Source organism: Rhinatrema bivittatum, chromosome 3 (genome assembly GCF_901001135.1).
Source record: "Rhinatrema bivittatum chromosome 3, aRhiBiv1.1, whole genome shotgun sequence".
Taxonomy (NCBI): domain Eukaryota; kingdom Metazoa; phylum Chordata; class Amphibia; order Gymnophiona; family Rhinatrematidae; genus Rhinatrema; species Rhinatrema bivittatum.
This window is the reverse complement of record NC_042617.1, coordinates 192991561-193018266: the sequence shown is the minus strand read 5'-3', so window position 1 is coordinate 193018266 and position 26706 is coordinate 192991561.

Genomic DNA, 26706 nt, shown 5'->3' with positions numbered 1-26706 from the left:
TTGACCAGCAGACTGTTGCGTGTCCCGGCCGCGCTGGTGCCGTGACCGGGCCTGCTCACCTCGGACTCCCTTCCACGAGCTCCGTTCCATCCTCCCTAGCGGCAGTGGCAAGCTCTCGGCATCCCCAGAGCCTACCCCATCAGTTGTCGCAGGCCTCTCAGTCCTCAGCTCCACCCCAGGCAAGTGCATGGCTGGCGCTCCTTCATTTAAAGGGCCCAGGGCAGGAACCTTGGACCGGACGCCTCCTGATGACATCACGTAAGCGTCCTATATAAGGCGAGGGCCTTCCCTCAGTTCCTCGCCTTGGCAAACTGGTCGTCACACTTGTGTGAAGCTAGTTGCCGTCCTGTGTTCCTGCGTTCCTTGTTCCTGTGCTTGTTCCAGTGTTCCTGCATTCCTGTCTCTTCCAGTGCTCCTGCGTTCCTGTGTTCACGTGGTCCTTCCTGTGTTCCAGCGTCTGTTCCTGTTTCCTGTTCCACATTCCACTACCCAGGTTATATCTTTTCGGATTGATACACGGTACTGACCTTGGCTTGCCTCTAATCACGTTTGGACCGTTGCCTGGAACTGACCTCTGCTTGCTACTGACCATGCTCAGACTGATACCTGGAACTGACCTCTGCTTGCTAATGACCATGCTCGGACTGATAGCTGGAATTGACCTCTGCTTTGGCTGACCACCCTCAGATGGATACCCTGGCTTTGACCCTTGCGCTCCATATGGACACTCTCCTTGCTTCTCCTGTGACCACCAGGCTTGCCTGTTCTGACACTACCCACGGCCTTCTACCAGCTAGACCACTAGGCGCTGCCTATCCTGACTAGAGGACCTTCAGTTCCTGTTCCGATCCAGTGGTCTCCGGTACTCTCTGTTCTGGTCTAGCTTAACTGTTCTCCACTGGCCACGCACCTTTGCTCTTGGTGGACACACTGCTACCTCTCCAGGAGACCCTCAGAGGCCCACCTAAGCCCAACGGTCCAGGTATCCAAGGGCTCAACCCACGGAGCACCCGGAGTGTGCTCCGCCTCCTGGCGGCAGGTGCCCTCTGGGAACCCTCAGAGGGCCGTACCAATCCTGCGCCAGGCCAAGGGTCCACTTCCAGTGCAACACAGACTGAGCATGCCCAGTCTGCTCTTATCCGTGCATCTCGCAAGGTCCCCCTTCAGTCTTGTAACATAGAGAAAAATACGGGTGAAAAAAATAAAACAACAAACCGAAGGAGAACCTAAGTTCGTGGGGAGGCGGGCGGGATTCCTGAGGACTAACATCCTGCTGTCCTAGGATAACACCTGTTACAGGTAAGCAACTTCACATTCTTCTAGGACAAGCAGAATGGTAGTCATCACATGTGGGTGAGTACCAAGCTCCAGACTGTCCCTGTGAACAGAAGAAGCCAACAGTAACCGAACAAGGTGCCAACGGGCACAACAAAACTGTGGTGCTGTAGGCAATAGAGGACTGTCTGGTTCCCACAGAAGCATGAAGAGTTGGGTTCAGGTCTGGGACAGGTTATGAAGGACAGATTGACCAAAACACTGTCTTGATGCCCGTCCTTGTCCAAGCAATAATGAACTACAAACGTGTGAAGAGAACGCCAGGTTGTGGCCTGGCAGATCTCGGTGACAGGGACTGCACACAAATGTATCACCAACATTGCCATAGCCTGCACAGAGTGAGCCTTTACACTGCCAGTGAATGGAGGGTCTGCCTGTGCATAGCAGAAGGTGATGCAGTCCGCCAGCCAGTTTGACAAGGTCTGTTTACCCACCATCACCCCCAGCTTGGATTCAAAAGACACGAAGAGCTGGGTGGACTGTCTGTGGCCGGCAGTGTGATCGAAATAGAAAGTCAAGGCCCTTTTACAGTCCAAGGTATGAAGAGCCTATTCCCCTGGGTGGGAGTGGGGCCTCAAAAAGAATGTGGTCAAAACAATGGACTGATTAATTTGAAAATCAGTTACGACCTTGGGTAGAAACTTCGGATGCGTATGCAAAACCACACGATCGTGAAATAACTTTGTGTATGGTACATATGTAATCAGGGCCTGAAGCTCACTGACCCTACAAGCTGAAGTAATCACCACCAGGAATATGACTTTCCAGGTGAGGAACTTCAGGTCGCAGGATTGCAGTGGCTCAAAGGAAGGTCACATGAGCCATGCCAGGACCGAGAAGGGCATGCCAGTGACACCTCGATGGTACAAGCTGACAGCGCTGAGGTGCACCCTGACAGAGTTGGTCTGGAGCCCAGACTCGGGCATGTGCCACAGGTAGTCCAGAAGCCGGGGAAGGGGGTATGAGAAAGGATCTAAATCATGACCCACACACCAGATGGAAAATAGTTTCCACTTCCGGCTGTAGGACTTCTTGGTGGAGGGTTTGCGAGACACCACCAGAACTTGGGAGACGCAGTCCGAGAGCGCCAAGGGCTGGAGGACTATGCGCTCAACATCCAGCTGTGAGGGCTGGGTAGTGCAGCATGCCCTGATGCTGGGAGATGAGATCGGGCACCATCCCCAGCCAGATGGGTGGCCACAACAACAGATCCTGCAGCAGTGAGAACTACACATGTCGAGGCCAAGACGGTGCCACGAGTATCATGGTCCCCTTGTCCTACTGAAGCTTTAGCAGGATCCTCGAGGAGTGGTAGAGTGGGGTACGCATAGAGAAGGCCCCTCCCCCAGTGTAGGGAGAAGGCATCGTAGGCCTGGTGGCCATCCCCCGGCACCAGGGAACAGAACCTGCTCACCTTGTGATTGTGGGGGGAGTCAAAGAGGTCCACATTCGGCATGCCTCATTTGCGAAAGATCCTGGCCACTACCTCTGGATTGAGGGACCACTCATGTGGCTGGAAGGAGCAGCTCAATTGGTCCGATAGCAAGTGGAGATGGCCCGGCAGGTAAGTCACTCACAGAGACATTCCCTGTGAAAGGACCCTGTTCCACATGTGTACCACTCCGTGGCAGAAGAGGAATAAGCCTGTGCCACCCTGATGTTGATTACCACATCGTGATCTGGTTGTCCATCCAGATCAGAACCTTCTTGGATGACAACTGGTCTCTGAACACCCACAAGTTGATTTGGATTGCCCAAAGCTCCAGAAAATTTATTTGGCAGTGGGCTTCGGCGACAGACCAGAGAACTTGCGTGTGGAGGCGTTCACATAGGCTCACGAGCCCTGGGGGGGAAGCATCAGTGGTGAGGATCACCTAGGACAGAGAGGGCTGGAAAGAAAGATCCTCCCACCAGGAAAGAGACACTCATAGAGGATCCGTAATTTTGACTGGAACCTCGAGATACTAAGATGCCTGCCACCACTGGGACCGCAGGGTCCACTGGGCTCTCCTCATGCAGAGGTGAGCCAAAGGAGTCACATGGATGGAGGCTGCCATGTTGCCCAGTAGGCAGAGCAGAAGGCAGGGTGGTACCCTCCAACTGTTGCGGACAAGGATAACCAGCAAGGCAAGGGCGATCGCCTGGTCCCTGGGCAGAAAAGCTTTCGCTTGTGCCTATGACGTCCAACTGAAGGGATGGGCAGAGATGCGACTTGGGGAAGCTTATAACAAACCCTCCCATCTGCAGGGTCTGCACTGTCAAGGCCAGAGCTTGCAAGGCTTTGGAGCGAGAATCGCTTCTGACCAACCAGTCGTCCAGGTAGGGGAACACATGGACCGAGCGAAGCCTGAGGTAGGTGGCCACTACTGCTAAGCATTTGGTGAAAACATGGGGGGCTGATGCCAGCCTGAAGGGCAGCACTTTGTACTGATAATGTGCTTTACCCACCACAAAGCAGAGGTACTTCCGGGGGCTGGGGATAATTGCAGTGTGTACGTAAGCCTCCTTGAGATCAAGGGCTTCAGAAGTACTAGTGGACAGCTGTTGAAGGGTATCATGATGGTCCTTCAATTGTGCCACCACATCCCAGACTTTATCCCCGAAGAGGTTTTCTTTTTTTTATTTATTTATTTTTAAATTTTCACAATTTCAATTACAATTGAAACTTTTGTAATAAAGAAAAAAGGAAGAAATGAAGAATACATTTCACATTTTTTTCTAAACTATTAAACCAGATGGAAAACATCTTCCATATTATAAGCAAATGGGGAGACCCTAAGTTAAACATAGTGGTAAATAAGGAAAACAATCAAAATACAAAGTATTATCATTTGCAGATTTTCTAACTTGGCCTTCTCTTCTGGAACCTAAGCGGAGTGAGAGTCCAGGTATAAACGTAGTTGTTCTAATTCCGTAAATATATATTTATTATTATTATGAACCAGAATGCAACGACATGGATATTTCAAATAAAATTTAGCGCCTCTAGTCACAATTTCAATTCTCATAGTCAAAAAGGCTTTTCTTTTCTCTTGAATTCTTTTAGTGATGTCCGGGAAAACTCTAACTTGAAAGCCATAAAATGGCTCTGACTGCTTTTTAAAGGATCTACTTAAAACTTCATCTCTATCGGACATTAGAAGAAAAGTCACAAGGACTGTTACCCGTTCTTCAATCTTTGCTTCAAATGATTTCTCAAGGAACTGTTAAATTATCAGGAGAGTTATCTTTATCCAACAGCTCTTCTTGTAACACTCTCTCTTTAACTCTTTTTCCCAGAGTATAATATACTCTTGTCACTGTAGGTGTTTTTTCTTCTGTAAATGTCAGAATATTATTATTGAAGTAACTCTTAATAAGGTCCTTTAATGGCATCCACTTTGTTTTGGGGAAATTCAAAATTCTTAAGTTGCTTCTCCGCGACACATTCTCCAGGTAATCCAATTTTCCATTCACATATGATTCAGACTTTATAAGATTGACCTGAACTTCTCTTATATCTCCAATATCCTTTTCCATATTCACCACAGTGGTTTCAATTGTCTGAACTTTCATTTCCAAACCATTAGATTTCTCTAAATTCTGTTTTACTACATTTGTTAAATCCACTATAGCTTTATTCATTATTGTTAAAGCCTTCCATATTTCTTCAGAAGTTATTTTTTCTGGAACACTTAATGGATGTCTCAGCACTACATTAATTCCTTTTTCCTCAACTCCTTTGTCCGGAAGGCCTTCCTCATCTCGCTCATCTCGCTTCACACCAGACTCTCCTCCCCTGGAGCCTGAATCCTCCAGGCTCACCGAAGCCGGCAGGGACGCCATGCCACTTCTCTGGGGGTCTTCCAATGTTCTTGAGGGCTGATTCAGCGAGGTTTCCTGCAGCTGTTCTACCTCCCCTTGCATCGGGGGTTTGCAGGAGAGAGAGGGAGTAGTCGGCACACCGGGACTAAGAGAAATCTCATCGGCCAAGGCGTGTGGTGTCTGCTCACCGTCATCCACGCCAGCGGCTCCCCTCACCGGCTCATTCTGCAAACCAGGAAACGCTTCTTCGATCCGCGTCTGATGAAAAAATGGTACCGGAGTCGAGGCCAAAACCTCTCTTATCCTTGCCTTGCGCTTAGTGTGCGGCATTGAAAAATTAGAAGGAATACTCTCGGGGAAATCTTAAGCAAGGTAGGAGAAGTAAAAACGCGGAGCTAGTTCGCTTCCGTGTTCACCGTGTGGCAGCCATCTTGGGTCTTCACCTCTCCCCCGAAGAGGTTTTCACCTGAGCAGAGGAGGTTGGCTAGCCTGTCCTGGTCCTCCGGTCTGAGTTCAGAGGCCCAGAGCCACACCATTCTCCTGGCACCATTGCGCACGGCAGCTAAGTGGGCCGCTGTTTCAAAAACATCATAGGTGGAATGCACCTCATGTTTTCTTGCCTTGAGATCCAACAGGATAATGGCGGAAATTGCCTCCTGCTGTTGCTGGGGGAGGCCCTCCGCAAAATCCTGGACCCTTTTCCAGAGATTGCGGTTATACTGGATCATGTAAAGTTGATAGGTGGTGATGCGGGCCACCAGCATGGCACCCTTGGAAGACTTTTCTCCCCAGGACATCCAGCTCCCTGTGCTCGCGTCCCGGATGTTACGTTGGTCGGCTGTGGCGCCCCGCAGCCGACCACACTCACCCCCCGGGCGGGCCCAGGCCGCCGCCGCTCCCCGGTTTCCACGTCCTCTCTTCGGCTCAGCAAGAGCCGGCCCCGCTGCCGCTGTGCAGCCAGCCGCATCTGACCTTAGACACGTGTGCACGGCTCCTACCCCTTCTTAAAGGAGTCACGCCAGAAAAGATCCCCTGCTGAACTCGGAGGTTAGGGCTTCGCTGGCCCTATATAAGGAAACCTCTGCTGGCCTCAGAGAGTGAGACCTCTGCTGGCCTCAGAGAGTGAGACCTCAGAGAGTGAAACCTCTGCTGGCCTCAGAGAGTGAGACCTGTTTCTGATGCCTCAGCAACAGGTCTCACTCTCTAGTCTCTAGTTCTTCTTCGGTTCCTGCCTCCGTGTCTTCAGTACCAGCCTCCGTGTCTTCATGTGTTCCTGCCTCCCTGACCCTCGGCTTGCTTCTTTGGTATTGACTCGGCTCGTTTTTGGACTCTGCTTTCGCCTGCTGCCTGCCCTGACTGCCTGCCTTTTCTTCATACTGCTGACCGCCACCTGCCCCGACCTCTGGCCCGTCCTAGGATTCCGCTCTCACTGCCAGCCCTGACCACTGGACCGTTTGACCTGCCTTTGCCTCACTCCTCCAGACCAGCTCACAGGGAACCCACTTCTAAGTCCTGCCGGCCCCATCACCTACGTCTGCCTACCGATGTCAAGGGCCTATAGGGCGCCCCCATAGGCAAAACCAACCTCATCTCGGCCAAGGGTCCACATCTCGATGCAACAGGCGCAACAGATTTCTGAGGCCATGGACCAGGCAGACCTGTCTGGCCTCCAGGCTATTCCAGGCCTGGCCTTGAAAGTCCAGCAGCAGCAGCAGCAATTCCAGGAGATGTTGGCAGCCTCTTTACAACGCCTGAATGCCCATCTTGATGTTTCCTCTACTGCATCAGCACATCCTGCTTCCCTGGCACCCGTGGCATCTACTCTCCGCTTACCGGCTCTGCTCGGTTTGCAGGTGACTCCAAGCAATGCTGGGGTTCATCAATCAGTGCTTTATGCACTTCACGCTCCAGCCAGCACAGTTCTCTTCAGACGCTGTGAAGACCACCTTCATTCTCTCCCTCCTTGACGACAAGGCCCTGGCTTGGGCATCCCCTCTATGGGAGTGAAGGGACCGCCTTCTTCAAGATCTACAATGTTTTGTTCAGGTCTTTAAACAGACCTTTGTTGAACTGGATAGAAGGGCCACCACTGGCTCAGACATATTCCACCTCTGCCAGGGGGCACGCCCCCTATCAGATTATGCCATCGAATTTCGCACTATGGCCACCGAGCTGAACTGGTGGGAAGACAGCCTGAGGAGCATCTTCCTGGAGGGGCTTTCCTCCCACATAAAGAATGAGCTGGCAGCTCGGGATCTCCCCGCATCTCTGGACGCGCTCATTGACCTGGCTGCCCGGATTGACTGACATCTTCAGCAGCACATGGGAAGTACGGGTGCCCCACAGACCTGTCCCGTTGGTGCCATCCTTCTCCAAACCCCTGGTGGGGACTTCACCAGTGACCAGATCCACTCAACAGGAGGAGCCCATGCAGCTAGGTAGGAGTTCTCTGTCCACCGAGGAAAGACAGCACCATCGAACCCTGGGTCTATGCCTTTATTGCGCTGGGAAGGGGCATTTTCTGGCCTGCTGTCCAGAGAGGCCGGGAAACTTCCAGGCCTAGAACGAGCCAAGGAGGTGGTTCTAGGTTTCACTAAGTCCGCTCCCCAACTCGTGCTTCCAGTGGCTCTACTCGTGGATGGGTATGAGTTTCCTACCCTGGCCCTCCTGGACTCCGGCGCAGGAGGAAACTTTATTTTGAAAGACCCGGTTCATCATCTAAACCTTCCCATGAAGCCACGAGGCACCCCGCTGGTGATCTCCTCCATCTCGGGTGACCCGCTCCCCGGGAGGATCACTAAAATCACTCTTTCCATTTGCCTCCGAACCGGTATGCTGCACCACGAAGAGCTGACCTTTCTTGTGATAGAGAAAGCGGTCCACCCTATTGTTCTCGGATTACCCTTGCTTCAGCAGCAATTCCCACGATATTGTAGAAGCTAGTATAATGGGGACACACAGAGGTATTACCTGAAAGATTACACCTCATTTTTTTGTATTTGTTTTAATCATGAAGCAAATTAAACCTTTTAAAATCATTCATCCTCTGAATAAAAGAACCCCCCAGAAATATAAAATCTGTTCTGAAAATAAAAAGCCAAATCTAGAAGACAGATCTCTTTTGCAAAATGATCATCCAAAGATGCAGAACAGATGCATCTCATCAGCATGGCATGAATATATGACAGGTACAACATGGTGAATTCAGTCATGCATCAAAATTCATTTATCAAGCAGTGCACTGAGGCATCTGTTGTATGCTGCCAGCCTTCAAAGCAAATAGGAGTATGTTAGGAGAGGTGGCTTAAATTCTGTGCAGTTGTCTTAGTTTTTCCTAAATTCAATGGTGTATTCAGCCAGGGTTCTGGTACCTTGGCAGAAGTGGAGTAGCCATTTGGCAGGTTCCTCAAAATACCATCTTGAACAGATCTGCGCAACAGAGGATCGGTGAGTTTCCAGAGAGAAGACACTCATGCTAATGCCTTCCAATCCAAAAGCAAAGAATGTAGGTGGTCTTTGTTAAATCATCTGAGAACAGTGCCTGTAAGATGAAGTGGCTGTGTTACTGGTTTAGGAAGCCATGGAATTGCTTAGGATCCCCAGCGTATTGAGGAGGGACCGTCATTGTGGTATAGGCCGGCTAGAGGTGGTGTGCTGTAGTGACACAGGCGCAGGAGGCAGCAGAGGCGAAGGAGGGGTAAGAGTGTCCAACCATGTGGACAGACGGTCCATAGAAGCCACCAGGATCTTGAGGATCTTCTGCTGTTCCTGCAGCTTATGGATGAGACCCAGGATAGCCTGCAAAGATGTCAAGTCCACTGGGCCATGGCTTTGGCAATCTGTTGGAGACATGGACCCTTGGACCAAGGTGTAGTTGGCACAACCTGCAGGGCTCCTCCCCGCAGATCTCCACCGTCAACAGGCGGGTCAGATGAGGCAGAAGCCCAACTGGAGTTTCGCCTATACCGGTCCATTTTCCCCTCGGATTGAGCCTTTGGGTGCCGGGGCCAGTAGGTCTTAGATGAGGGCCTCTGCTTATGGTTGAAAGTTCAGTTGCAGTAATTGGGATGTATAGGCAAATCCGGGTGCAGGCTAATGTCAGTGTTAGGCAGTGTTTTAAGATGTCCAGAAGACAAGCCAAGGTCAATACTGTTGCGGAGGTGGACCCTTGGCCCAAGGTGGAGTTGGCACTACCCGTGGGGAAACCCCCCACGGGTCCCCACCAATGAGAGGCAGGGTGGACCGTAAAGCAGAAGCCGACTGGAGCTTCGCCAGTACCAGCTCTCGTTCCCCACAGATTGAGCCCTTGGGTACCGGGGCCGCCCTTGGGTACCCAGGCCTTCACGTGGTTGATCCCGAGGAAGATGTTCAGGACAGGGAGCCAGGCAGCAGCAGAGACATAGGGCCCAAAGGAGCTGAGTTCAAGCCAGGGCCTAGATCCAGAAGCCCGGACAGGCTGAGGCAGGCTAGAGAACAGGAACAAGTTAAGTCTGGGCTTGTAGGTAGGCAGAAGCCTAAGAAAGAACAAGTCCAAGTAATCTGCTGGTGGCAGAGTCAGGTTCAAGCCGAAGTCAGGGCAGGCGGCTGGAGACAAGGTCGAGTACAGGCTGAAGTCAAGGCAGGCGGCTGGAGACAAGGTCGAGTACAGGCCGAAGTCAGGGCAGGCGGCTGGAGACAAGGTCAAGGTACGAGCACAGGTCAGAGCCAGGAATCCATCCAAAGTGTGGTCAGGAGAGGCAAGGGTCAAAGCTATGGTGTCTTCTACATTTATTTGGCCTGCACTATTGGATGTTTGAGACTGTTTTTCATGGAAAGAAGTAAGCAGAATGATACCTTTCCAGTCAGAGAAAAGGAGAATGTTTGTTTATTATGGTACCCATGCCATCACTTCACCATCTGCATGACCATTTTAAGAGCTCACAAAATACAGAAAGAAGGGATGACCCTTATGTTGTACCAGAGATGGACCCTTGGGCTGAGGTGGGGTTGATGCAACCCGTAGGGAGGATCCCATGGTTCCCCACCATTGGCAGGCAGAGAGGGCTGATGTAGGCTGGCTGGCACTTCACCAATACCAGCCCTCGTTCCCCGCGGGTTGAGCCTTTGGGTGCCAGGGCCAGCTGGACTTAGGTGGACCTCCGTGTGACATTGTCGATGGAAGGATCGAGGTCAGCCCAGAGGCAGCAACAGAGGAAAGTGAGAGTCTATACTGGACAAGGAGGAGTCCCAGAGACCCGAGCGCCAGAAAGTGCATGCACTACAACAGGGGGTAAGCAATTCTGGTCCTGGAGTGCCACAGATAGGTTTGTTTTCAAGATATCCCTAATGAATATGCATGAGGTATACTGGCTTTCATTGTATGCAAATGTATCTCATAGTTATTCATATTGGTGTCCTAAAAACCAGACATTTGTGGCAGTCCAGGACTAGAGTGGCTTACGTCTGTACTACAACATCCTTTAAAAAGTTATCACAATCTACAGAGATCTCCAGTATTCTCCAGTACCAATATGGCTACTAGAAATCTATATGGAACTATTTCAAGGGATGTCTTCACTCTGCCTGTGGCAAATGCCCATTCTTGGTCTTTCAGTGAGTTAGTTAAACATGCAGAAAACCTTTTGACTAGCTCTCTTTTTATCCAAATAAGGTAAATACCCTGTAGTTGCATTTAGAGGTTGAAAATGATTGCTTAACACTTATTGAGGGATTCATCCAAAATTCATGAAGACGGAAATCTCTGGATGCAAGTAGCATAACACTTTGAGGCAGATTAAAGAAGAAAACTCATTTAACATAATTAACATCACACAGTGAGACATGGAACAGCAAGCTCTGGAAGTAAGTAATAAAACCGATTAAGGGGAAAACAAAACACCTTACTCCTTAGAAGCCTAAATATTCTCAGATCAAGCAAATTAGAAATAATCAAATAAACAGATAAATCAGAGAGAATGAAATATTCTAATAGATTTTCTTTGATTTGTTTTTTTTTGTTTTAAGCCAGAAGTTTATAAAAAGTCAAACAACATTAAACCTCTTAGTTGAAGCGTGAAAATGCCTTGTAAAAGAAGTGCGAACCTTTGTCTTTCTATAATACTGTTCCCACGATAGTGAAGGCATGCTGGATATATTTAAACAGCCACTCCTTAAAACTGGTCTTGATTATAACTACAGTGCCCAAACAGGATTGACTTATTTTGTCACTTTCTAAAATGATTTCTGTACCATAAAATGAAGGTACACTACAGTACAGTGTGAACCTACGCTGAGTTTTCTCTTTTCTCTTTCTAGAAAATGTGTTCAATGATTCATATTACATTAATATCATTATCAAGATGCCGACAGACAAAATAGTTCTCAGCAGGGAAAGGCAATGCTATAAGTATAATGTACTTTGTTGTAGAAAAAGCAAAACTAGTTTCTTTGGTGGCTCCAGGCTGTTTTTATTATTATGTGTGATCCTTGCAGTGCAAAATCCTGACAATCTAAAAGATTTAAGAATAGAGATTTAGAATGCATTTTTAATATGGGACATAGTGAGAACTGGAAATAATCAAATTCATATTAGGGAATTCCCCATATCTCCATGTGCAGCAAGTCAAAGAAGCTTGAATTTGACACATCTGCCCAGACAGAACACAAAAGCAGGATTAAATTAACCATTCCATACAACTGAAAGGCAGAAAAAATCAGCATTTTCACAAAGCTTGGTTATGTCAAATACAGGAGTCCTGTAAATGAGAGAATGAATATTAGAAGGTATTTATTTGTAATTTTCCCATGCTTCCTCATCAACAAGTGTTGTCTTCAATGTAAAGCTTGGCAGCTATGGTGTACCAGTTCTCTCTATGCTCTCTGCTTGCCTCTTTACTTCGCTCATGTTTTTGCACGAGGTCTTAGCCATGTTTTATTTCACTGTCCAAGACTGTTGTTGCTTTTCTCCACTATATTTTCTCTCGTTCATGTCCTCCAGTACTAATTTGCCCCACAATTTACTCTGGTTTCCCCATCACTCTTCTTTGAACCTCACCTATCTCTTTGTTCATCTTCAGTAGATTGTGAGCACTGTAGCAGTAGAAAGAATTTAGAGTACATGACCAGCAAATCTCATTTTTTCTTTTGACCAGATCTTGAGTTCCCACTTTCTTCATCTCATGTACTTATTCATTTGAAATCAAGTTTCCAATGGCACCACATTTCACATGCATTTATTTTCATTAGATTGCCTTTGCTTAGAAGCCCATGTTTCATCTTTTTATGTTTACAAAAATATATTGGAGAGTATTTTCCTGGTCACACAAATATTTGTATTCAAACAAAAGAAGCAAAAAAAAACCAAAAAAAAAACAAACAAACCCATCCCATTTCTCAGAAAACAATTTTCTTTTTTCTGGCATAAGAAATGTCATGCATAAGAAATGTCAGAGCAAGGTTTATTAAGCCCAGCATCTTGTCTTCCAAGAGTAGCCGGTCCTGGACACAAGTACCCAGAAGATCCCAACATGTAAATCTATTTCTTGTACTCATTCCCGAGGACAGCAATGGCTTTCATTGGCACCACAGTCAAACTTCCAAGCACTTTCTTTTATTATCTGGATGACTCCTCCAGCAACATTTACATGGATGTGACTCTTCTACATACATGGATATGAACACAATAGAAATGCTAAATTTATCAGAAGTTCATGGGCATTCTATAGTCTGGATCTTGGGTTCAATACAATTATATTCCATCATTATTAGAAATCAGACCATCTGTAAGAGTTATGTGGGTCTCTCATGCTCCTTCTATTCCTTACCCAAATCCCAAACCTGTTTGAGCCTTGGTGTACCCCAGTATGCATACCCATACCAAAATTCACATCCAAAGGGGCCCACATGCAACTTCTCATTCACATCGATATGTTCACACCTCCTCTAGTGTTTTACCTTTTTTTCTCTGATTTCCATTACATCTTCCTCCCAGTGCAGATTCCTCGGACCATTGCATTTCAATGACTCCTACTCAGACTCACCCCACTCCTGAATTCCTGCTCTTTACCTCTTGCACAGTTTTTCAGGAAGAGGAAGAAACCGACTCCATTTTGCCACGCCAGCAAGCCCACCAAGAGGAAAAGGAAACCTCTCCTTCGCGGCCTCAGGCCTCTCACCTTGAGGGGGGAGAGATCCTATAGGGTCCCACTTCCAACCAAAAGGATCCATGGGCCTTCCAGCCATAGGCTGGCTACTTCCAAAATTCACTTTTCTGGAGGTTCCTATATCCCACCCTACTCAGGACAGGGCAGGTTTAGAAAGTGCAAAATCCCACCAAAACTCAAAAAAAAAAAATCCCATTAAACCTGGATCACCCATTCACAACAGACCAAAACCTTAAGGAAACATACACACTATTTTCCCAACATCACTTTATCTCGTTAGTACAATGCCCACTCATAAAAAAAATCATCCAGTGGCCTTTTAGTAGTACTACTTTAATAAGTCTTTAAAACATTTTTAAACAAGGCAGCCATGATCATCTCCAGATCTCCCACCACCCTCTGGTACCACTTCTGGAGTGCACCATATTTTGGGAGGTCTCCCGACACAATGTATGAGAGAGATTTACATACAATGGAGACGGTCATTGTGGATATCCTGAAAAGCAGACCTTGAGGACCACAGTTGGCCACTCCTAGTCTAGGTGAAGAATTATATAGACCACTTAATTCCCTCATTTTCTAAATTGTCCCTAGCAGGATACTCTGGCTAGGATCTAGTAGTTTGCACATCACCATCCCTGTAGGTACCTCCACTAAGGCACCTTTGGATTGGTCAGCAGTGCATTATAATACCAGCTATTGTACATGGAACAGTGTGGTTTTCCTTGGTTAGAGTTTTGGAAGGTAGGTATGTGCTTGAAGTGGTCACCAATTTAGCTCCATAGCCTGTAACCAGGGGAAGCAGACTCTGCCCTTGCCAGCATCTCCACAGCTCTGAAAGGGATTGTCTAGAAGAATGACAGGAAAAATTGAGAGAGCTGTTTGTGTGTTTGAATCTTTTGAGATCCTGTGCCTGCCTAAGAAGGATATCCCTCCTGCCTTATAAGGTCAAGAAGATGCTGTGACTCCCTCCATCCAGTTAAAGAAGGAACAGCGGTATTCAGTTTGAGAAGAAAAGAGAAGTTTCTGAAGAGACTTTATTCTTGTGTTTTGGGAAGAATTATTTTGGCCACCAATTCCTGTCCATTTAGAGAAGTGGATTTTTATGGACTTTGGAACATCTTTTTGGGACTTTGCCACCTAGAGAAAGAGATCCTAACCCTATTAGGAGCATAATCTTTCCCACTAAAGAATGTGAGATTTTCCTAGTGTTTGCCATTCAGCTAATTCAATTGAGAAAAAGGCACTTTAGACTTTTTTTTTTATGAAGATTATCTGGAGAATTTTTGTTGTGAATTGGACTTTAAAGTATTTTTGGTTGCAGTAAAGTTTTTTGTTCAACACCCAACTAGAGTGTCCAGCATCTTTCTTCAGAGTCAGAGGTGCCCTAGAGCAAGGGCATCCCAAGCATGAAAGCATCTGTGAGAGCAATCAAAGGAGAGATTGAGTGACTGTGAGATTGCATCTGACTTGGTCCCCACCCCTATAAGCTTTAGTGCCCCAGAAGTTCATCCTTCTCCCCATTGCAAGAGGACAGGCACCTTGGTGGACAGTAGACTGTTAACATGTGGAGAGGAGAACCAGGAATAAAATTGGTCGCTATTTGCCCATGTATTCTGGGAGGAGAAGAGGGGGGTTACACAGGTTTTCAGGTTTGTCTGATGCCCTTTTGTGAACCCAGTGGATTTAGAGGTTTGACATCATATTTTGGTTATTTTATTAGGAAGTCTGATGTTTTTATAGATGTATAGCAGCTATGATACTCTGATTAGTTATTTATGGATTTTTATTCATATTGCAGCACTGGTTGCAGTGTGAACTGATGCTCTAGAAGATTTTGTTTATTCCATGACTTATATTTCATTGTAATTATATATGAACATAAGACTGGTCAGACCAAGGGTCCATCGAGCCTAGCATCCTGTTTCCAACAGTGATCAAGTCAGGTCACAAGTACCTGGCAGGATCGCAAAGAGTAGATAGATTCCAAGCAGTGGATTTCTGCAACTCTACCTTAATTATTAGTTAATGGACTTTTCCTCCAGGAACTTGTCAAAACCTTTTTTAAACACAGCTACACTCGTAGCTTTTACCACATTCTCTGGCAATAAATGCCAGAGATTAATTATGCATTAAGTAAAAAAAAAATTTTCTCTTATTAGTTTTAAATTGATTACCATTGTGTGTCCTCTGGTCATTGTATTTTTCAAATGAGTAATTAACATTTACTCATTCCATTCCACTCATTATTTTATAGACCGCTATCATATCTCCCCCTCACCATCTCTTCTCCAAGCGAAGAATCCTAACCTCTTTAGCCTTTCTTCATAGGGGAATTGTTCCATCCCCTTTATCATTTTGTCTCCCTTCTCTGTACCTTTTCTAATGCTGCTATATCTTTTTTGAGATGAGGTGACCAAAACTGCACACTATACTCAAGATGGTCAAACCATGGAGCAATATAGAGGCATTATGATATTCTCTGGTTTATTCTCAATTCCTTTCCTTATAATCCCTAGCATTCTATTTGCTCTCTTTGCTGCTGCACACTGAACAGAAGATTTCAACGTATTTTCAACTATGACACCTAGATCCTTTTTCCAAGTGGTGACTCCTAATGTGGAACCTTGCATTATATAGCTATAATTTGTAGGAATGTGCACTGATTTTTTTGTGTCGTTTTTATTTTGGGTCATTATCTGTTAGATTTCATTTTTAAAATGGTTCAGGAGGCATTTATTTCATGTTTCTCTACTTTCGGAGTTAGTGTACACTAACAGGACTTAGTATGCACTAACTGAATGTTAATATGTACTAACTAGAAATGTTAAAAATAAGTTAAAGGGGAGTCACGTGATGTGGTGAACTCGGCTAGACGTGTGCTGACCAAGCTCCAGCCGTCTCATCTTTTTGCAGCGGGTGGGCGAGTGTAATTTTATTTTTTTCGATCGCTTTTACTGGCATACACCGCCCACCCTACCAACAATTCACTTTTTTAGAGTTCAGCAGCTCAATGGCGACCAAAATACAAAGGAAAGAGAAGGAGAAAGCTAAACAACCTGATACCAAGATGGCGCCAGTCTCTCCTGATGTGCCTGATAACTCGACGGAGGAATCACTAGAGGAACGAATATCTCAAGCAGTAGTGCTGGCTCTCGATGCACGACTCCATCAAATTGCAGAACAGATTGCAGAAGTGCATCCCTCTTTAGTGGAAACCGAGAATCGAGTGGAAAGAGTGGAAGGACGCACTACCCTTCTGGAGGATGATATCTGGGCGCTGTAACGTAAGATTCAAGCTTTGGAGAAAACTAGTAAACAGCAAGGCTAAAAATTGGACGAGCTAGAAAACAGGGCACGGCGCAATAATCTTCGCTTCATTGGTTTCCCAGAATCTATTGCAGACGCTGACATTATGAGCACTCTTGAAACTTGGCTAACGGTTCTCATCCCAACGCTGCAAAATATACCCAGCGGGTTGATGGAATGTGCTCACCGGCTGGGCCCGAAAATTGCGGAAGGAGCATCGCCCAGACCAAGAGTGATTATAGCCCGGTTTCTGAACTATGTTAACAAAATGACCATCTTGCAGCATTTTCGGAAGGACAGAGAGCTAAAGTACGGGAACCAGAAAATATTAATTTTTCAAGATTTTTCGGCGCACGTGTCAGGACTACGAAAGGCCTATACTTCTCTATGTTCAGAGCTGGTGAAAAAAAAGGTACAATTCACGCTGTTGTACCCAGCGAAATTGAGGATCTGGCATCAAGGGGCACAACAAATATTTGAGGACACCGCAACAGCTCAGGAGTTTATCACCAAGATTCCACAACCCTTAGAGTCTACACAGGAATGAGACTCCGGAGAGAAGATCAAAGGGTTACTTTTGCTATCTTATGGCGTTCGTTTTGGAAACCAGATAGAGACCAAAGAATTCTGACGCAATAGACCTCCATTGCACTTGAATGTGAAGCGGCTGATGGGGACCCGGAGCAGAGTTTCACGGTCGAGCCGAGATTTGCTTTCCACATGGACGCGTTTTGGGAAGGCTTCAAATGTACATCTGCTCTGAGTGCTTATTTTGCTCTTCTATTGTTCGTCCTACTAGTGGTTTCATTGCCCACTTTGCCTGCATAATTATGTGTATTTTGTAAGTCAGTTTATATATATATATATATATATATATATATATATATATATATATATATGTATATGTTTTCTCTTTCTCACAATGAGACGGCTGTGCACGTCAATGCGATGACTCCCAGTCCCAAAATAGGGATAAGGGTATTTGGGGATGGGAGGGGGAGGTATCAAGGGGGAGATATGGGGAATGTATTGCTGTTTGATTTTTCTTACTGATTATTATTCTACCTTCATGTTGGATGGGAATTTTTCGAGGGAGAGGCGAACTGGTTTTTGCTTTCAGAATATAGGTGTTTATTGGACTTCACTGGGGAGGGCAAACTGGGAGAATGCTAAATGTCCCTTTTCTAATCTCATAGAATTATGGCAGGGAAGGTAATTACCTGGAATGTGGCGGGCCTAGGTACGCCTATTAAACGGGAAAAAGTCCTATCTCATTTAATTAGGTTAAATGCTAAACTCATATTTCTCCAAGAGACGCACTTATCACAAAAAGAAGCCAGTAAACTTGCGAAGAAGGGGTTTAGTCAAGTGTTTTCAGCTGCAGGCTCCTCAAAAAGCCGTGGAGTGGCGATTCTACTCCACAAGACTTTTGACTTTAAATTGCAGAAGCAGCTTACAGACCCAGGAGGCCGATATGTCATAGCGATAGGGAACCTCATGGGGATGGAGGTTGTTCTCGTATCTGTATACGCCCCCAACCAATATGACCACCTATTCTTTGTGAACCTAGTATCTCAGCTCTCAGTATATGTTGACCGCCCAATTGTCCTGGGGGGAGACCTTAATTGTATTGTGGACCCCAAAATAGATAGGCAACCAGGACATCATGGGCACCCTATGGGTGATAACAAGGGACCACCATTTTTATGCGCACAACTGAAGATGCTAGATCTCTGGCGAGTTTTAAATCCGGGGGACCATGATTATACCCATTTGGCTAGGGCACATAAGACATGGTCGAGAATTGATTATTTGATGATATCTGAATCCATACTGTCAAAATTTTCTAGTGCCACGATTGCTGATTTAGTAATTTCAGATCACTGTCCGGTGACTGCCCAGTTAGAAATTCTACCCACCTGTTAGGGGAAACCAATGGAGACTGCCTGGTTTCCTTTTTTCTGATAGGGGTTTCCCCAAGTTTTTAAAAGAAAAGTGGGCGGAATATGCAATTGACAATGCCCAACATACTCACCAGCCAATATTGTTTTGGGAAACCACTAAGGTAGTAATGAGGGGCCATATAATCAGCTATGCGAGCCACCTAAAGAAGCGACAAAATGCTGACATTCTTCGCTTGACCAGGGTACTTAACCGACTGAAGAAACTGATTACAAGAAATGCGGCAGATTCTATATTGGAGGAATATAAAGCAACACAAGTGGCCTTAAATAATATCCTACATAATAGGGCCGCTTCCTCACTGAAGCATTACAAGTTTCGGCTGTTTCATCATGCTAATAAAGCTTGGAAAATGTTGGCAAATCTCCTCAAAAGTCAAGAGCCTAGCAAGTTTATCTTGCGATAAAAAATGCTCAGGGGAAAATACAAACTGACTCCTTAGACATTGCTAATATTTTTTCCCAATATTATAAACAGCTTTATTCCTCTGAGAAACCAAACCTTGATCGCATAACCCAGTTTTTGGAACAGATTCCATGTCCTGTAGTCTCTGAAAATCAACTCCTCCATCTGAATAACGATATTACTGTGACAGAAGTAACAGAAGCGATTCAATCTTTGCCACCCCATAAAGCCCCAGGGCCCGATGGCTTTGACTCTATATTTTACAAATCCTTGATTTCTGAACTTCCGGAAACCTTATCCAAAGTTTTTGTAGCCATGAAAGATAAGGGCTCAATGCCAGAAACTATGAGGTCCGCTAATACAGTTGTCCTCCCCGAAACCTGGAGGGACCCGCTCCTCACGGGTTCATATAGACCTATATCACTTCTAAATTTGGATATCAAAATCTATGCCAAAATTCTTGCCAACCGTCTAAAAAATGTTATGCCACACATCATTGCCAAAGATCAAGTAGGTTTCGTTAAGGGACGGCGGGCTACTGTTAATATTCACAGAGTACTATGTGCCCTCGAGCATTGTATTTCCCAAAACTTACCGGAACCCTTATTGGTTGCGTGTGATGCGGAAAAAGCATTCGATAGGGTAGAATGGAGTTTTTTGAAGCAGACACTCTGGAAATTTGGTATTGGGGGGAATTTTTCACGTACGTCACACTCCTATACACTAACCCCACAGCCAGAATTATGGTGAATGGCTCCCTGTCAGATCCCTTTCCGCTGTGTAGAGGGACGAGGCAAGGGTGCCCCCTATCCCTGCTTCTATTCATTCTGTCGGTTGAGCCCTTGGCCATAGCACTTAGATCTAATCCGGACATTGCAGGTATTCGGGTAGGGAAGCATATTCATAAAACCCTGCTTTTTGCAGATGATTTACTGCTACTATTGACTGAGGCGCGGAAGTCACTTCCAGTAGCCTTACAGCTCTTTGCGAAATATCAGGTTGTTTCAGGCTTCAAGCTAAATCTAGATAAATCAAGATAAAACGTTTTGTTTTTTTTCATCGGGCCTGATCACGGTTTTGTTTATCGGCTGCACCCGAGCCGATAAACAAAAAACCCACCCCGACCCTTTAAAACGAATCCCTTTGCTTTCCCCACACTCCCAACCCCCCCCCCAAAAAAAAAAACATTTTACAAGTACCTGGTGGTCCAGTGGGGGTCCCGGGAGCGGGCCATCTTTAAAAATGGTGCAGGCCATCCAGTGCTCCTACCATGTGACAGGGGCCGGCCAATGGCAGGGATACCCTGTCACATGGTAAGGGCAAAGGCCATCAGCACCATTTTTATTAGTGGCAGCCGACGGCCCGAGAGCGGGAGATCGCTCCCGGGACCCCCACTGGACCACCAGGTACCTGTAAAATGTTTTTTGGGGGGTCGGGAGGGTGGGGGAAGCAAAGGGATTAATTTTAAAGGGTCGGGGTGGGTTTAGGGTTATTTTTGTGTGCCATTTTTCCCGCCCTCCCCTAAAACGATAAGAGAACCCCCACGAACAATATCGTGGGGGTTTTCCTATCATTTCGGGGGAGCCTCTGATTTTCAGACGATTTTGAAAATATCGACGATATTTTCAATCGTCCGAAGCCCGATTCACATCCCTAGTTTTTATTATGAGTTTTTGCTCCATGGCAAGCTTCTTTTCAAATTCTCTTTGCCTTCCTTATTAATGCTATGCATCTGACTGCCAGTGCTTATACTGTTTCCTGGTTTCTTCATTCAGATCCCTTTTCCATTTCTTGAAAGATGTTCTTTTAGATATTATAGCCTCTCTCACCTCACCTTTTAATCATGCTGGTAGTCATTTAGCCTTTCTTCCACCTTTTCTAATACATGGAATACATCTGGTCTGTGCTTCAAGATGGTATCGTCCTTGCCTGAGCTAAACTCTTAACCTTTGCAGTTGCTCCTTTCAGTTATTGTCCTAACCATTTTCCTCATTTTAACATACTTTTTTAACTATGTGAAAGTTAAATGCTTTCACAGTACATTTCTTTTTTGCACTCCCTCTAGTTATTAAGTCAAATTTGTTAATGCTGTGATTACTATTGCCAGTTGGTACCAACACTGTTACCTCTCGCACCAATTCCTGTGTTCCACTAAGTACTAGGACTAAAATAGTTTCCGATTTTGTTGGTTATTGTACCAGCTGCTCCATGAAGCAGTAATTTATTTCATCTAGGGACTTTACTTTACCCATTATTACTGTGCTGCTGATTTTGTTACCATTCCCTAATTTCTTTTAGCATTTCATTGTCTATTAGTTCATTCTGGCTAGGTGGACGAGAATACACCCCCACTATTATATTATTTTATTCCCTTTTTCACCTGGAAGTTCTAGCCATAAAGATTCAACATTGTATTTTGTTTCCTGAAGAACTGTTATCTTGTTTGACTCAATGCTCTCTTTAATATATAGTGACACCCCTCCACCAATTTGATCCATCATATTGTTTCAATATAATTTGTACCCTGGTATCATAGTGTCCCATTGGTTATCCTCCTTCCACCAAGTCTCTGAAATGCTCATTTATATTTACCTCTTCATCCAGTGCTACACACTCTAACTCTCCCATCTTATTTTTTAGACTTCTAGCATTTGTATACAGACATTTCAAAGTGTGTTTTTTGTTTTGTATTAATATCCTGCTCATCAGTTAACAGGGGTAATTTGGAATCTTTCTGCATTTTATTTAAAGACACCTGACCCACTTTGGTATTTGGTATATCTTTCAAAGATACATCATTGTGAGCCATGCACTTCTGAGTGCCTTACGGCTTTCCCCCATCCTCTAGTTTAAAAGTTGCACTATCTCCTTTTTAAAGTTAGTGCCAGCAGCCTGGATGCACTCTGCTTAAAATGGAGCCCATCCTTTTGGAAAATGCACCCCCCCCCCTTCCACAAAATGAAGCCCAATTCTTAACAAATCTAAAACCCTCCTCTGCAAAATTGTCTCTTCCACGCATTGAGACTCTCGAGCTCTGCCTGCCTCTGGGATTCTGCACTTGGAACAGGTAGCATTTCAGAGAATGCTACCCTGGAGGTTCTGGATTTCAGCTTTGTACCTAAAACCCTAAATTTGGCTTCCAGAACCTCTCTCCTGCACTTTTCTATGCCATTGGTACCCACATGTACCAAGACAGCTTGTTCCTCCGCAGCACTATCTAAAATGCTATCTATGTGATACGTGAGTTCCACTACCTTTGCACCAAGCAAACAAGTTGCCAAGCGATCCTCACTTCCACCAGCCACCCAGCTATCAATCTTTCTAATAATTGAATCACTAACTATAACTGCCGTCCTAACCCTTCCCTCCTGGGCCATGTGCCCCTGGAAACCTATCCTTTATGTGAAAGGATACTACATCACCTTGAGGGCAGGTCCAAGCTACAGGATTGCTTCCTGCCTCATCAAGCTGATGCTCTCCTTCCAGGTGGCCTTTCTCCTCCAAGGCAGCACAAAGGCTACCAGATTGGAGGTGGGACTTCTCTACTATGTCCCTGAAGATCTCCTCTATATACCTCTCTGTCTCCCTTAGCCACTCTAGCATCCAGAGATCGGGCTCATTCTCTGAGGGCTTGGAATGGTTTGCACTTAGTGCACACATACAACCTCTTACCAAATGGGAGATAATCATACATGGGCACTCAGTGCAAAAGACTGGAAAGCCTCTCTAGCTAATGGGACTACATAATTTTGTTGATTTGTTAACAAGTTTCAATTTCTAAGGGAGCAAGGATATAAGACTAACTTAAAATAATTTTAGTCTATAGATTTATTTTATATTTGTCCAGCAATGATCTTCAAACACTACAATTAATCTACTTTTATCTTCTTAGTTACCCACCTTATTGACTCTTGTTTTGAATTAAATTCCTTCTGTATGAAATCTGTAGCAAATTACTCCTACCAAACACAATTATCATGTAAAAACAGATAAAGTATAGCAAGGAAGTTTGAGGTGTACACGCCATTAGGTGCATGCTTCCAGTCCTCTTCTGCTAGAGCAGTGTGGGGCCTCTGGAAGCTAGGACTGTGGAGTTCAGAGCCTGGATTGCTCACGGTGACCTCTGGAGTCCTCTCCCAGGGGCTGCTGGGAATGGTATGCAAATGAGCCTTCCGGTCCTTTTCTGCTGCAAGGGATGTGTGGGATAGCCTTATTCTAAATTTGCATTTAGGTGTGGATATTCTAAACCTTAGCCTATCATTGGTAGAACCTGCTATATCATATAGGATGCCCCATGTGCTGAACTAAGAAATCTATATAGGTCTGACATATCATGTGAGTCAGAACCAGCCAGAACTCAGGAGGCTCTAAAATATTCTAGCAGCAGCAGCCAAGTGAATTCCAATTGCAGCACAGAAACTTGATGAGATTCGTCTCCTAATTTGGGCCTATCCGTGCTTCTAGGAGACAGAATTCAGCACAACTCAACTGCATCTCCTCCCGCCCAGAAGTAACTTTTAAGTTCAACATTAAAACTTAGGATGTGGATCTTGGAGTTAGGGGGTGGAGGTTGTTCTAGGTCCTGAGCACTTAAATTCTGGCCTGGAATTATTCTAAGCTCTTGTGATTATATCTGGGGATTCATCTAGAACCCTTTTTCTGATTCTGAAATGTTGGATTTCTACTGCTGCTCTATGTCTTCTATTATGTGAGGAAGTGTGTAACCCCTATGATGTCTGCGGATCTGGCTGTAAATAAATCAAAACTACTTTGGAAACACGGTTTAAGCATGTGTGTGAATTCTGTGAATGGCTCTCTCACGGTAAGAGAGGCAATGTGTAGGGGGGTATCACAGATTTTGGTGGGTATTCTGACAGTGTACATTAAAAAAAAACAAACTATATATCATCTCCAGAAAAGGTCTGGTCAGCCTTTCCACAGTAGCACTTCGCCCCAAGTCCATTATACCATCTGATCGACCACTAATTAATCTACAACCAGAACAGGATATATCCCAGATCATCCAATTGCAATATTGTATGTGTGTTTATAGTGTAATTATATATTGAATTATTAATTGTTGATTGGATTTGCTATAAGCCACTTTGGGCAGTTGTCTAACTAGAAAGGTGGTTATAAATGTAATAGACAGATTTACATGACAGTCAATACAGTTTAGCACCACAAACGGGCCGAAACAGTAGAGTGCGCTCTGAAGGAGCGCACTGTAAATGTGCGTCCAACCCGCCGAACCTAATAGCGCCCTCAACATGCAAATGCATGTTGATGGCCCTATTAAGTATTCCCGTGCGATTCAGAAAAAAAAATGTGCAGCCAAACCGCACATTTTGCTTTCAGAAATTAGCGAGTACCCAAAGGTAGGCGCTAATTTCTTCGGGCACCGGGAAAGTGCACAGAAAAGCAGTAAAAACTGCATTTCTGTGCACCCTCCTACTTAATATCATGGCGATATTAAGTCGGAGGTCCCGAAGGGTAAAAAAAGTAAAAAAAAAAAAAAAAATTTAAGTCGGCCGGCGGCTGTCGGGTCGAAAACCGGATGCTCAATTTTGCCGTTGTCCGGTTTCCAAGTCCGTGGCTGTCAGCGGGCTCCAGAACCAACGCCAGCAAAATTGAGCGTCTGCTGTCAAACCTGCTAAAAGCCGCCGCTCCGGGCCAAAAGGAGGCGCTAGGGACGCCCTAGTGTCCCTAGCACCTCCTTTTGCCTGTTTCTACCGCTGGGCCTCATTTAAATACTGAATCGCGTGCACAGGCAAGTGGCCTGTGTGCGCGCCGGGAAAGCGGGCATTCGCCCGCTCTCCCGCGGACTTTACTGAATCGGCCCGTATGTTAGCTGTAGTTCATCTGGTGGGGGAGAGGGAAGCTTGACTTCCTGGGCTCTTGGCATGGACATGATCCTTGGTCAATCCCAGTCAGTCCAAACCTACTGATCTTTTAGACGCTGCAAAAGGGTGATGATGGAAGGCAACAAAAGACACAGAAAAATAAAGGAAAAACCCACCAACACTTTCTTCAATGATCCTAAGTCTGAATAAAGACAAATTATCTGAGTCTAGATTGGTTTTCAAAATTTTACTTTAGTTTGTAAATCAAAATCCAGGCCAGAATAGTGAATATCAAAAACATCATAAGAAAAACCAATGTGAGGAAAGCCATAGTCCCTGTATCCATGCCTCTTTTCCTTGCAGCTCTATGCTTCCTTGCACCCGCATCCATATCCAGCAATCCTTCTCCTCGTAAGGTACAATATACTCGTTGTAACTCCAGCCTTTAAAAAGGCTGGGAAAAGATTTAAAAAAAAAATCCCTGAGTCCCAAAACCTAGTCTCCCAAGGTCAAAATCAATCCAGCTACTCTACCTAGAATGAACCAAAACATCTCAACTCTCTTCTCTTACTTTACTCCTTCAGGAAAGGCAAAACATATGTTCACATCCAGTCCATTCAGATACCAGGAGGAATCCCTTCTGTAGGAACTTGTGCCAACAGAAGTCCCAAAAATAATAAAAGTTCTCAAAACTCCAAATCTGCTCCCTTGGTCTCCTCCAGAACAGCAAAGAAACCTTTTCTCCTCCTAGTTAGTCCACCTGGGGTTTGGCAAAGACCCAAATCACATGCTTGGGGGATTTGTATAGTTCCCCCTTCAGCCTCCCACAAAAAGGTGGGGATAAGTCAAAGGGAGGATCCCCAAAGCTGTCCAGTCCCTACTATGCTAGAAAAATAGAGCAATAACGTAGGGCTGCCAACTTTTGTATGGAGCAGGACCGGACACTTGGGGGTGGGGGCGCTGGGGGCCGGCCGGTCACAGTCACCCTCCCCCTTTTTTCCCTTTCAAATCAAGCATTGATTTTTTCCTAGGCAGATTCTGTCTTTGGAGCTCGGTTCAACTCTCCTCTTCCTCTGCGACTCCCAGAAGGACAGCAAGAAGTAGCAACAAGTGCAGCACAGCTGTGGGAGAGGCAGAGGAAGAGTCAAACCAAGGCCTGAAAATAGGCAGGTGATTGGAGAGCTGCCAGGCTGCCACCACTGATTGGCCCCTGGCCTTACAACAGACTGAAAAACCGGGCTGTCCAGTCGAAAACTAGACAGGTGGTCACCCTACAATAATGTAGTGACAGGCAAAGCCAGGTCACATTTATAAGAGCATAAGGACATGAGCAATGATCCATCGAGCCCAGGGTCCTGATCGGATTCCTTCCAAGTAGTAGACTGAGCACATTTATGGTCTCTCTAGTGACAAGTTTCCAAAGCCCCAAAGAGTGGAGCTTCCAGTCTGGAATTTACGCTCCTTCGCAGTATTTCAACCTGTAAAGTCTCCATATTACAGTTAAATAGTAGGGATGTGAATCGTTTTCCATATCGTCTTAACGATAGAAATCGTGTGGCAGGGCAAGAAAATCGTCTTAGGCACGATTTTTTAGTTAAAAAATTGTTAAAAATCGTTTTTTCCGATTAGTGCGCACTAACTCGAGTTAGTGCGCACTAACGGGAGTTAGTGCGCACTAACTGGGAGTTAGTGCGCACTAACTGAAAATGATACAATTTGACACTTTTCAGGTCAGTTAAGGTCAGTTTAGGAATGAATATGTATTCCTATTGGCTGCCCTCTTATTTATTCATGTTACCAAGTTTCCTACTGACAGTATATGGGGGATGGGAAATGGAAACAGTTGGTAGCTTGACAAAACAAGTAATGTGATCAGTCAATGTGACTAGAACTTGTGCCCTAACCCT